The following is a 14,835-nucleotide window of genomic DNA, read 5'->3' as shown; positions in this document are numbered from 1 at the left end:
ACTGTTACTATAGGCACCATCTCTCCCTACTATACCTGCTATCCTACAGTCACACTCCCTTCCCAGAGACTATTATCCACTGTTACTATAGGCACCATCTCTCCCTACTATACCTGCTATCTCACAGTCCCTTCCCAGAGACTATTATCCCCACTGTTACTATAGACACTATCTCTCCCTACTATACCTGCTATCCCACAGTCCCTTCCCAGAGACTATTATCCCACTGTTACTATAGGCACCATCTCTCCCTACTATACCTGTTATCCCACAGTCACACTCCCTTCCCAGAGACTATTATCCACTGTTACTATAGGCACCATCTCTCCCTACTATACCTGCTATCCCACAGTCACACTCCCTTCCCAGAGACTATTATCCACTGTTACTATAGGCACCATCTCTCCCTACTATAACTGCTATCCCACAGTCACACTCCCTTCCCAGAGTCTATTATCCCCACTGTTACTATAGACATTATCTCTCCCTACTATACCTGCTATCCCACAGTCACACTCCCTTCCCAGAGACTATTATCCATTGTTACTATAGACACTATCTCTCCCTACTATACCTGCTATCTCACAGTCACACTCCCTTCCCAGAGACTATTATCCACTGTTACTATAGGCACCATCTCTCCCTACTATAACTGCTATCCCATAGTCACACTCCCTTCCCAGAGACTATTATCCCACTGTTACTATAGGCACCATCTCTCCCTACTATACCTGCTATCCCACAGTCACACTCCCTTTCCAGAGACTATTATCCCACTGTTACTATAGGCACCATCTCTCCCTACTATACCTGCTATCCCACAGTCACACTCCCTTCCCAGAGACTATTATCCCACTGTTACTATAGGCACCATCTCTCCCTACTATACCTGCTATCCCACAGTCACACTCCGTTCCCAGAGACTATTATCCCACTGTTACTATAGACACCATCTCTCCCTACTATACCTGCTATCCCACAGTCATACTCCCTTCCCAGAGACTATTATCCCCACTGTTACTACAGGCACCATCTCTCCCTACTATACCTGCTATCCCACAGTCACACTCCCTTCCCAGAGACTATTATCCCACTGTTACTATAGACACCATCTCTCCCTACTATACCTGCTATCCCACAGTCACACTCCCTTCCCAGAGACTATTATCCCACTGTTACTATAGGCACCATCTCTCCCTACTATACCTGCTATTCCACAGTCACACTCCCTTCCCAGAGACTATTATCCCACTGTTACTATAGGCACCATCTCTCCCTACTATACCTGCTATTCCACAGTCACACTCCCTTCCCAGAGACTATTATCCCACTGTTACTATAGGCACCATCTCTCCCTACTATACCTGCTATCCCACAGTCACACTCCCTTCCCAAAGACTATTATCCACTGTTACTATAGGCACCATCTCTCCCTACTATACCTGCTATCCCACAGTCACACTCCCTTCCCAGAGACTATTATCCCACTGTTACTATAGACACCATCTCTCCCTACTATACCTGCTATCCCACAGTCCCCCAAACCTATCTATACCAGTGATGGGCAATACACTGAATAACTTATAATATGATGTAGAGAGTGATATTCAGAGACAATTTGTTTTCATGTTTTTATAGTTTGTGTTTGTTGAGTTATTTAGCTTTTTCAGCAGCTCACCAGTTTGCCTTTTCAGCAATCTTGCTAGAATCCAAATGACCCTAGTAACCATGCACTGATTTGAATTTGAATAAGAGGCTGGAATATGAATAGGAGAGGCCTGAATAGAAAGATAAGTAATAGAAAGTAGCTATGACAATATATTTGTAGCCTTACAGAGCATTTGATTTTTGATGGGGTCAGTGACCCCCATTTGAAATCTAGAAAGGGTCAGAAGAAAAAAGGCAAATAAATCAAAAAAAGAAAAAAATGAAGGCCTAGAATTATCCATTCTATATACTCTATCTACACTCCTGTGATGCCGGCAGCCAGTGCTGCTTCTTTCCCTATAGTTACACCCCTGCATGGGTCACATAGTTAACACTGTCATGGAATCACATATATACCATTTGCATAAGCAATTTTTAGCCAAGACTTATGTCATTCAATGATATATTCTGTGTCTTTGATGGGGTGTAAACTGGGTTTTTATGATGCCTCCCATAAATCAGTATAACCAGAGTATATATGAGGTTGAACTCAATGGATTTATGTCTAGTTTAACCTCGGCTGATATGTGTTACTATGCTCTGTCACAGCTCTGTCAGGTTGGGATCCAGTTACATGCGATGACATTCTGATGTGGTGCAGAGAGGTTTCCCAGGAGCTGAAGGTTGAAATATGTTTGGTAATGTGTTAACAGCAGCACTCGCGCAGTTCTGTAAGCAAATATCACACTGGATCTATAAGGTTTCCCCTTGACAACAAACTGGATGGAGTCAAATCTGAGTCATATTTATGCCCCTTGGAATTAAATGTGTGACATCTTTTTGTCATTATAGTCACTTGTTTAGGGAAGAAGAAATGCTCATCCTTCTATATTTTCTGCCAGCTTCAATAAATAAATACTGGTAGGTTTGCTGTGTTGTATCCTGTATCTAATTACACACTCAGTCATATTTATATATATATATATATATATATATATAGATATATATATATATATATATATATATATATATATATAGATATATATATATATATATATATATATATATAGATATATAGATATATATATATATATAGATATATAGATATATATATATATATATATAGATATATAGATATATATATATATATATATATATATAGATATATAGATATATAGATATATATATATATATATATATATATATAGATATATAGATATATATATATATATATATATATATATATATATATATATATATATATATAGATATATATATATATATAGATATATATATATATATATATAGATATATATATATATATATATAGATATATATATATATATAGATATATATATATATATATAGATATATATATATATATAGATATATATATATATATTATATATAGATATATATATATATATAGATATATATATAGATATATATATATAGATATATATATATATAAATATATATAGATATATACATACCTCCCAACATTTTGGAAATAGAAAGAGGGACAAAAAATTTGGAATTTTTTGACCACGCTCATTTTGTGGCCACACCCCCTAATTACCATGTTCATTTTACAAAATGTGACAGGTTATGACAGTTTGAACACATTTCTGTGGTTTTCATGTGTTATTACAGCTTTGCTAATGGAGGTAGATTGCCCTTTAAGCTGCAAGTCACAGTTTCCTGCTTATGTTAAACTGTTACAATTGTTTATTTGCGTATCTTAAATTATTACAAATGTATCTAAGTGCAACTGCCACATATTCTGGGCTCCCTGCCATAAGCCCATTTAGTTTTAGTAACTTTGTATCCTTTTCTGGCTGTTCAGTGCAACGAGATCAAAGTCGGGACATTTCAGTAATAATCCAGGGACTTCTGGTTGAGCTGTCAAAATCGGGACTGTCCCGCCAAAAAACGGGACAGTTGGGAGGTATGATATACACATGGTATACTCTTGCATACTCATTACATGTTAAGCAGAGTGGCACATGAGCAATGATTTCTAGCCTACAAGCAACACAGCGGTATCCGGCTTGGTTTTAAGGCATTATTACACTCATTATTACATGTGAAAGCAGGTCTCTGTCTTCTTGGCTTTCCTTTAATCTCAGAACACTTCCAAAGTAGTTGGGTTTAATGCAGAAAGGAAAAAAGAATTATCCTCGCACACCCTGGCCGTCCAATCAATCCAAATCCTCGGTGCTCGATGAAAGAGGAATTGGCAACCTCAAATTCAGTGAAGAAGAAAAGTAAATCACCGGCACAACATGGGTAATGCTAGCAGGGAGAACCCCTTGCTCGTTTATTGCGGATCAATAATGCGGAAAGCTCATGCGGCCAATCCGTGGGTACCCAGTCTGGCTGCCCAGGTAAAGTGCAGGTTCTAATTCAACCACCAGAATTTTCTTTAGAGGGGGTCCAAGGTTAGTGAATATATTGACCAGGGGGTTGGCACTCCGACCCCAGCAAAATAACACTTTCCTTGAAATAGCTTTGTTATAGTCAAGAAGCGACCGACAAAAATACCCTGGAAATATGTGTTCACTTTTGTTGCTGTTACTGGACACTTAGAGGGTTATTTAATAAACTCCGAATGCAAAAATCCCGAAAAATTTTTGATTTTTTTTTTTATAAAATCGGACTTTTAAAAAAAATCATTTTAGAGGATGAAAAAGTCAGAATCAGTAAATCCGGCATCTCAGACATGTCGAGGTTGCATATACTGTAAGCCAATGGGAGAACTCCCAATGATTTTTTGATGTGCGCTGGGTTTCGTGCAATACCCCAAAGTTTTCAGACTTTCTCAAGCAAAAAAGTATAAGAAATCTGAGTTTGAGAGTGAAAAATCCTAAAAAATTTTGAAAATCTGACTTTTTCCTGCAAAAATGTTTTTCGGGAAATGTAATAATAAATAAAAAAAAAAAAACCAGAGCAGATTTGATCGGAGTTTGTAGCAGAAAATGTTGAGATAAAATCGGACTTTGATTAATAACCCCCTTAAAGGGCAAGTCAACCATTGAAATTCTAAGCAACTTTCCAATATACATTTATTAAAAATTGTCAGTGCTTTTAAAGTTATTTGTAAAAACAATTGCTATTGAAAGCAGCATTTGCTGAACTGGTTGTTACTTTTTAAACAATGTTACAAACGTCTGAGTTCCCCAACAAAGTCAGATCTGTTAATCAGTTGCCTTGTATTACATTGTATCAACAATCTGAGCCATTAGGGCTCAAAATTTTTTGCCAAACAGGAGAAATTCGCCCATCACTAGTTCTGCCTTCTGAATTTTTATGCATAAAATGTTTTATCATTTTATTCTAGAATCTAGATGATAGTACCATTTTATCACAACGTGGCTTTCTGATGGTTTGTTTGCAAAAGAACAGTGGGGTCGATGAGAAAAGAAACAACTCTGTCCGCATTACTTGGTATATCCTTGCAGACCCATCGTGTGCACAAACAGCATTCTTAAAGAAACATTGGATATTTTCTTAAAAGGGGTGATATTATTATATTGCCCCAGTGTGGCCCTAGATATTTGTGCCAAGAAAGGGTTACACACATACCCCAGTATGGCCGCCAGCACCAGGAGCTCTCTCTTGGTACAAGAGGCATAGTACTCTTTTTTTTTATTGCAAAAAAATAGTATTGTTTTTTAAAAAAAAATAGAGTGCAGGCTTTATTGGAGCGCACCTCCAGTGCGTAAAAAGAGTATTCCTATGGCTAGTCAACTGAATGCTAGAGAGGGAGTCCTGCCAACATGCTGTCCCTTTAATCACAGTTACAACTTACTCACCAATGTACAACAGATCCACAAAAACTTGTGGCGGATTGTGCTGCAATGCTGGGAGGAAACCTGTTCATGGTGCCAGAAGTACTCTTATAGTATATTCCATTAGTTGCAAATTAGCTGAATGCATCAGGAAAATGCAGATGGTAATAACCAGGATCCCTTGCATCAGTGATCCCTTTATCATCTTATAAAGCAAAGCCAAAGCAACTGATATTCCAGCACAAGGCATCAGTTTATACAGTATATATATATATATATCTAGTCAAATACAAGAGTCCTCTGCACTCAACCCATTATCAATATATTTAAGACAGCGACATTTTGTGCATACTGCTACTGAAAAATGCCTTACCCTTTAAACAAAACAGGGAGTGTTTGTCCATATATTGCAATATATTTAAGCTGGCCAACTACGTCAAAGTCATCCCATATCTGGCCAGTCCTATGCTCAATTTTATCTGATTCAACCCTATATATATATAACAAACGAGCCCTGACGAAGATTCCAATATGGAATCTAAACGTTTGTCCACTAATAAACATTTGAATGACTAGATTGATTATGGAGTGCCGTCATCTATGGCTATATATATATATATATATATATATATATATACTGTACTGTATATATGTATGAGTATAGAGGAGCTTGTATATGTGCAAGTCCCATTTTAATGGCTGCAGAATCATCCTTTGCACTAGAACAAGTAAGAGCTAGTGTTTATAACAAATAAGAACAAAGTGGAGGAGATTAAATAAACGATTGCACTGGATGGCTCTTGTGTGGAGAATGAGAGATCTGTAGCATCATTATGTCACTGGAGATATGTGACGTTGAACCCACGGATATCCCATAGGAATTAACTGTACCAGCACATTATACACTTTATGCATCCCGCAGACTTTACATAAGCATAATAGGTTTGTGTCCAAATTATTTTAAATAACTTGAATGAATCTGTCATTGGGAGTCATTTCATCTAATAAATGTGAGTGCAGTGCTGGGTGGTGTATCAGTACTAGTCATAAAACACTACAATCCTCCTTTTTTCCCTTTGCATTAAGTTTGATTGGATGTTTGAATGTGCATGGATGTCATCTGAAAGCCAACATGATGTGCAAGTAAGTGGATTTAAGGGCTTCCAGGCTCATGGCAATATGTAAGGCTCCCCCTCCCATCCCACAATAATGTGCTTCCTGTGATGATCCACAACATCTGAGGCCTGGGAAAATATGATCCCATTTGCCTGCCAGCAAAACTAACAGTATGTATATATTTGTGGCTTTTTCTAAAATTTCTTTTATGACCCTGTCTGAAGTTCCACGAGCAGATGAATTTTAATGTGTAGCTGTTGCCCAAAATGCATTAAAAATGTCTTTCTATTGTGCATATATGTCTGTCCAATTTAACATCCTGAAGCTCAGCAGCACAGAGCATGTGCAGTTAATCAGCAGAAAAGAAGATGGGGAGCTACTGGGGCATCTTTGGAGACACAGATCTTTACAGCTGAAGGGCTGTGGTTGCCTTGGGCTGGAACAGAAGCCCAAAACATAATGTACAACATTTCTAGCTACTTCTTTAGTTAGGCTTTAGTTCTCCTTTAGCAAATGACCAGAAAATGCTGCCTGTCTATTGGTTGCTATGGAATATTACATCTGGCACCAACCTTGCGCCTGTTATTACACTATGGCAGTCACTATTAAAGCATCATACTCGTCTTTTTTGTAGACACTAGTAAAAAATGATGTTTTATGTGCAGCTATGAAATGATGTGTGTCCATCTTCTTTATTATCCCCTAAATGATGAATAATTAATGTCTTCTCTCTGTCATTTTCACAAATCCTTACTAAATATGTGATAATGGGCACAAAGTATCAACTAGTGGCTGTGAAAATACAATGTACACAATACAAAAGTAACTTAAGTATAAGGAACACAAAATTGATGAATATATTTTATTATAAAAATGAGGTATAACTGCAATGAAACACAGTTTGTTCTGGCATGAAAATAATTTGCCTAAATTCTTTCTAGAAGATTGTATCTTCATATTTCTTCTCCTTTTTATTAGTGATGGGCGAATTTGCGTCGTTTTGCTTCGCCGTAAAATTCGCGAATTTCGCGCGAAATTCGCGAAACGGCGAAAAATTCGCGAAACGGCCCCGGCGTCTCGTTTTTGACGCCGGCGCCCGTTTTTCCGACGCCGGCGCCCGTTTTTGCGCGAATTTTCGCGGCCGTTTCGCGAATTTATTCGCTCGGCGCGAATCGCGCAAATTCGCCGCGAATTCGCGCCTGGCGAATAAATTCGCCCATCACTACTTTTTATGCATGTATTGTTTCCAGCATCTCTCTTTCTGATTTTTTTCTTTTCATTGTCTGACTTGCCAGTTACCCTTTATTCCATCTGCCTCTTCATGTAGCTTATGTAGCTAGAGGACTGTGTGCCCTTCTTTCTTAAGGGTCTCTTACTGTCTCCTCTCTTTTACTCCTTCCTTAGTTACTTAGAGAGTAGTGATTGGCGAATTCGGGGCACTTCGCTTTGCTGAAAAATTCTAGAATTTACGTAACGGTGAAAAATTTGCGAAACGGTGCTGGCGACTCGTTTTTTGACGCCGGCGTCCGTTTTTGTCGACAGCATCCGTTATTTTTATGCTGGTGAAAATGCACCGGCATCAATTTTTTTTGGACGCCGTTGAATCTTCGCTGCGGTTTCGCAAATTTATTCGCCGGCGGCAAATCTCAGGAATTCCCCGCAAATTTGCGCCTGCCGAATAAATTCGCCCATCACTACTAGAGAGAGAGTGACATTTGCTCATGTAGAAAAGGATTACTGATTAAGATATTTTAGGAAATTCAGTCATCTCTCGGGCCATAAAGCATTAAACAAGGTGCTCCCTCATTTTTGAATTGTCAAATGTGCAGCTGGGATTTCCATTACTTAGGATCACATACAGTATGTCAAAGTGATTTCATATAGGACACAGTCATTAGAACCCTCAGGTTGTGCTTTGACACCATCAATATTTTGACAAAGGGTTTCGATCTGCTTTAAAGCTGACTGTGTAATTGTAAGTGGGGCAGAATGTACAAACTCTACTTGACCACTTCTGTAACGAGAAGTAAAACAGTGTCTCTCATTCTCATGGGCATGAATCTGTACAGCTGGTCCAGACACAGGGTGTTTAACAAACCAAGGAGTGGAGTCCCTCACCTATAAACTTCTGTTTTAGAAGCATTTGTGCAGCATCCATTACTCTGCAAGTCAGAAAACAATTTGGAGTATTCAGCAATGTATAATCATATAATGTTAGGCCTAGTTCAGAGATACAAGCAGATTTTTCATCATAAATTCAATATTGCACTGCAGACTCGGTAGTAGCAGTAACATGGTCAGGGCCAGGGGTGGAACTACCGGGGGAGCAGGGGGTGCGAGCGGGCCAGGGCCCGCACCCCCTCAGGGCCCCCCGCAGTCTGCGCGCCGTGCATATCCCGGCCAGTTCCGGGTTTACGGAGGGGGGCCCGGCTGCGCGTCCTGCGCCAGGGTACGCCCCCCTCTAGTTCCGTTTCTGGTCAGGGCTGGTTTTACTCTTCCTTAAAGGAGAACCAAACCCTTGCTAATAAAAACCCCTACCCTACATAGACCCCACTCCCTGCTCTCCCCCAGCCTAGGTGGTACCTTTGGTAGACGCCACTAACTCTTTACTTACCCCTCGGTGCAGCTTCAGGGCATCGGAGTTCATGGGTGCCATCTTCTTCTCTTTGGTAACTGGGAATAGAGCAGCATAATTGTGCTTGTGCAACTGTTTCGCGACAACTGCGCAAGTGCTGAAAGTCACAGAAGTTGCCAAAGCACCGGAAGAAGACCCGAAGATTACAGAAGAGAAGAAGATGGCGCCCATGAACTCCAATGCCCTGAATCTGCACCAAGGGGTAAGCAAAGAGTTAGCAAGGGTTTGGTTCTCCTGTGATTGAAGTTATTATTAATATGTGTTTATATAGCGCCAACATATTGCGTAGCACTGTGTTCCTGATTACAAGCAGATCTCACTATATCCAACACCATGGGCATCCGCAATTAGGGGCAAAGGGGGGCACTCCCCCCCTGAATTTTGCCCTCAAACAAAGCCAAACTGCTGCTGATCCCTGCAGTCATTTAGCCGGATACAACTCTCCGTTGCATGATAATTCCCACCTGTATCTTAGTGTTTCCATCCAGTAACTGCCTTTATAGCCCCTCCTCTGGAACTTTGACCCTGATTCTGATTCTTGCTGCCTGCCTTTTGAACCTTTGCCTGAATTTGACTATGCTTTCGCCTGACCCCTTTTGGATACCGCTGAACTTGGACTTTTACCCAAAGCTTCCTTCTTGGTCTAGACTACTCTCGCTGGGAGCCGATAGGCCCCCTGACGGTATAATCAGGCCATGGACCCCACTGAGGAAGCACCACCTGATGTGGGAAGAGCTCTCCAGGGATTGGTGTCCCGCATGGAAGATTATGAAGCTCAGCAGATCCGCATTGGGCAAGTATTTTATACTCTCCTCTCCTGTATGCTTTCTGTGTCCCCGGAAATCTTCCCGCAGCAGTTACTCCTCCTTCAGCGGCTTCATGTGCTGGTGAGCCCCACATTCCCCCACCGCCTCGCTTTAATGGGGATCCTCAAGCCTGCAGAGGTTTTGTTACTCAGTGTCTAATCCAGTTCGACTTTCAACCCTCACAGTACTCCTGTGAATGAGCCAACGTGGGGTATGTGATGTCCAGATTTTATGGATGCCGCTTTTGCCAAGTTCCTGAGGATTCCCTATTCCCTCTGTCTAATCCCCTGAGGGTTTTGTCGATTGATGATCGGCCACTAACTTCGGAGATAATCTCGGAGACGACAGGGGAACTCCCACTGACAGTCGGATCTCTTTATCGAGAGAAACAATCTTTCTTCATCTGCCCACATCACGTCCCAGCGCCCCCACCTCTTTGCGCCCTAGGCAGGTGACTATTCTGCCTACCCCTAGTTCCGTGCCTGCCTGCCTGTCTGTGTCCTCCCCGACATTCTTCCCTACTCAGTGTGTGCATGTAGGGTCAGAGGCTGCCAGGTTCAGTAAGATTCACTGGGGAGTGAGTCTGCTGATGGAATGATAGGGTAGTGCTACTGGAGTTGGACAGGTTTGTAATGACCACATTGTCTGTAACAATATCTTTCTATGCACCAACTGCTATGTTCTGTGCCAGGGAAGCCATCACCAACAGAAGGTTTCAAAGGATATGAAACAATGGTCAGAGAATGGGGGTTGTAGCTTTTCAACATGAGGAATTGGGTTGCTGGCTCCTCAGTCCAATTAATGTAAGTGTATTTTTTGTAAAATCTAAAAACCAAAGCTAAATCAGTGGCACTTTGATCATAACTGGGATTATGCCCACGAGTAAGAGCATTAAATACTTGCTGGATAAACTCACAGGCCCAACAGTCGCATGGATTGGGTTCACTGGCAGATTAAGTTTTCAATCTGTTAAAAATGTTGCTTCATTAAATGACCGTCACACCTTATGAAGTAATGTGTTTTGTTTGTTTTGTGTTTTTTTCCAAAAAAAGCAAGGGCAGTGTTCAATGAGAAATGGTATTGTCAGTACTTTAGCTACATAAACTCGTGGGTATTGGTCTGACTTAGAAATCAAGAGAAGTAGAGTTTACACTCATTAGCAAAGGTACTGGGCCAAAGAAATAGAAGCTGGGACAGCAGACCCAGAGACTGATGGGATACCTAGGACTACAAGGGCCCAATTAGTTCTTTGTGTTAAACTGGCTACCTTTCTAATGGTTTGTGGGGTGATGGGATCCTAAATCATTTTTTTGTGGGTTTGCTTGTGCCACTGAGAAACACGTAACACAGAAACCTATGGGGTGGTATGCAGTGCCCTCTCCATGTAACTAGGTGTCACAAAGAACCAGGGAAGTACAATTAGTTGAGATATTAGTATATATACTAATATCTGTGTGTCCCAGTGTAGTTGCACCAGCACTCCAGTTCTCTGTTCACTCCCTCCACACACACTCAGAAGTGCTGCTTTCTCTTCCACTACCTGCACTTCCAGTGCCACTTCCAGCCATGCCCAGTCCCTGCATTTGTCACTGGGATCCTCCTGCTTCATACAGTGGCATCACCATCTGGGGTTGGGCTTTGCCATCCTCTGTGAGTTTTGGCCCTTCAGCCCCACTGGTCCCCTCCTCTTGCTAGTCACCTAGTAACTATGGTAAACCCTGACCCTTATGGAGAATGCACACCAACAGCAAATTCCTGCTCTCCTTACTGGCCATTCCTGCATCTTCCTTCAGGCCTTTCATCAGTTACCAGCACTCCATTTTCTGTCACTGGCCCTTGGTGGGCACTCTCCTCTTAGGCTCCTCCATGGCCTAGTGGCTTGAATTCTTCCGGCTATGCTAAATGTAAAATTTATGAAGACACTTGGAAGACTCACTATTGTAAATCAAACCTCCTTTTTTCAACAATAGAAAGCACATACAGGGTATTCTAGCCATCCCTTACTGGCATCCCCCCATCTCCTCTGATAGGCCTAACTCTCCCTGGCAAGGCTGCTGTCATTGTCTATCTCACTGCCAGAAAGGCCATCTCCCTCCTGTTTCCTTTCCATTTTATTCCTTCCCCCACCCAACATTATTGTGACTTAATAATTTAAACCAAAGACATCTCACTTCATTACATGTACAGGACATTTTTCCTTCATTGGGGGCACCTTCTACCTCCAGAAGGCCCAGGCGAGTGAACAAATAGTTCTATTATAAAGTGGTAACCTCATCCCTAATGTAAGGCACATCAGATTAGTGCCTGGCAGTTTTCATTCATTAAATATATCCAGTTCTCCTATTAACTTTTTTGCGACACTCCAGGAGGTGTTCCCTTCCACTTGCCAAGTTTCAATTATCATGTTCATTCAGCCTGTTAGGTGCTCAGAATTAGAGTCCTGCAGGGTCGGGTACCCACAGAATACCTGCAAAGTGGTCAGTTTCGGGCAAAAAGTCCCAGATTCCTTAGCCATGTGGGCAGTCCTTGGATAACCCGGCTGGGTACCCAACAAAAGTGCGGGCTTAATCCCTCCCACCCTCTCTTATGGTTCTTCCAGTTTTTTAATTTTTTTTGAAGACATCTGGTCAAATATGATGTCACTTCCGGTTTTGCGTGTCCCCGGGTCAGAAGGTTAGTTGGCCTATTGCAAGTCAGGCTGCGGGTTCAGGTTGTGGGTACGGGTCTGGTACGGGTTTCAAAAAATGGACCCGCACAGGACTTTACCCCACACTGTAAACAGTTGCTTTCAGATAGGATTTATGACCATTATCATCTCAATGCTCTTAAATAAATATAGAATCTCAGCCATAAAGCATAACTGAACTGCTGCATTGTGAGAGAAAGGAAATGATTTGTTGTAACTTTCAATGCAAGAACAAATGCAACTGTACCTATGCCAGTTTTATTCCCAAAACTACGGTAGCGAACATGACACACGGCCTTTATAAAATGTTGCCGTAGAGAGAATACATTGTAGGGTGGGGTTCTTCCACAGGAGCAAATTCAGTAACATGTGTGCACAACTGCAAGAATTTCCAAGGTTTGTAATTTGACAGTTAACTTAAGTATAGGATGTGAGTTCTGCTCACAGTGAATAGTGTGGTTCTGTGGTTAAGTAGACTTATGGCAGAGGTAGAATGAATGTGGCCTCATGTAGTATATATGAGGGTGGGTGTGTCATGCTATAATAACTAGTAATACAGTGGGACAAATGTAGGCTTATTTTATACTCCCCAGGCAGAGTATTCATTTAAACTTCAGAGACCATTCCAAACAAATTAACCTTATAAATGCTGCCCATGGTGACTGCCATCTGTACTACTGACTGTTCCCTAATCTAATCTCAATGGTACTCACACACTGGTACCTCCACGGTGAGCCGAAATACATTTTGCAATGTATAAATGAACAATTAAATGCATAAATACACACATCTGTGTTTCCCCAGGAACAGGACATCTTGGAACACTTGCTGGAACAGGAGGAGCAGGGCTGACAGCTGACTTGAACCAGGTCCCCTCTGTATCTATAGTGGGTCTTCTCATTCTATTATGGTTATGGCGAGAGCAATACAGTCTTCATTCAACTGACATAGGCTGCTAACATGTAACTTTTCCAAACAGTTATTGCAGAGCTTGCACTCCATTGCTGCATGTGTGATACCTCTATCATTAGTAACTTTAAGAGGCAATTTTCCATATTTTTCCCCAACCAGAAATTGGAAACTGCACATGCACTGATAAATTTCCCATTATAATAAAAGCATATTTCTGCTTGTATGTACTGTAGGTGTCAATGTGGTTGAACCTTAGTTCAATCTGTTTAGAAAGCTCCTTACCAAGTTATATTTCTGTCTCCCTAACTGCTAAAGTAATTTTCCAATTAGAAAGTACCTTTTTGCTTTGGGTCAAAGCAATACAGAGAGAACATATCAGACTTGTTAGGGCTCTTACTGACGTGCGTTTTTACTTGCGCTCCCCTGTGTTCCGTTTTTCTGCGTTCAGCCGCAGGGGAGCGCAGGAATAGACACATTACATTTTTTCCAATGGGGCTGTACTCAAACAGGCGCGTGTAGGCGCTGAACGCAGGAAAAATGCAGCATGTTGCGTCTCAACCTGCGTTCGTCGCCTACACGCCACGCGCCTATGTAAGTAGAGCCCCATCGGAAAAAATTTAATTCGTCTATTCCTGCGCTCCCCTGCGGCTGAACGCAGAAAAAAGGAGCGCAGGGGAGCGCAGGTAAAAACGCACTTTAGTAAGAGCCCTTAGTCCTCATATGTTCTGATTATTTATTTTCGGGGGGTGCTTATAGCAGAGTTTCCAGGGGCCGTGGTGATACATACCATTTCAATATGCTGTTATTTGATTGGAGAATCTGGAGATAGGAGTTTTAGTTTCACTACAGGTGAAGGGCTATAGATGTTATCAACCTGCTTCATACAGGTATGGGGACTTTTATCCAGCAAACTTGGATTCAAATAGCAAGGCCATTACCATGCAACCTATTTGTATTTATTTATTTCCTCCTAGGGACTGGGAATTTGTGTATCAGTTGGCAGCGCACCTAATTTGAATTTTATCTTCTTGACTGGACAATAAATATTTTATTGGTGCTGCTCTACATCTATAATATTGGACTACGTGCGGAGTTCATATTTAAGTTTTATTTGAATTCAGTTCCTTAAATGTTCTGCAGTAGCCTTAAGGTATGGAGATCCAAATTATGGGGGAAAATAACCTTGTCCTAGCATTCCAGATATCTGATCCCATTATAGGACCTGTATTGGTCCAGGACCCC

This window comes from Xenopus laevis, chromosome 5S (genome assembly GCF_017654675.1).
Source record: "Xenopus laevis strain J_2021 chromosome 5S, Xenopus_laevis_v10.1, whole genome shotgun sequence".
NCBI lineage: Eukaryota > Metazoa > Chordata > Amphibia > Anura > Pipidae > Xenopus > Xenopus laevis.
Note: the sequence above shows the minus strand (reverse complement) of the source record.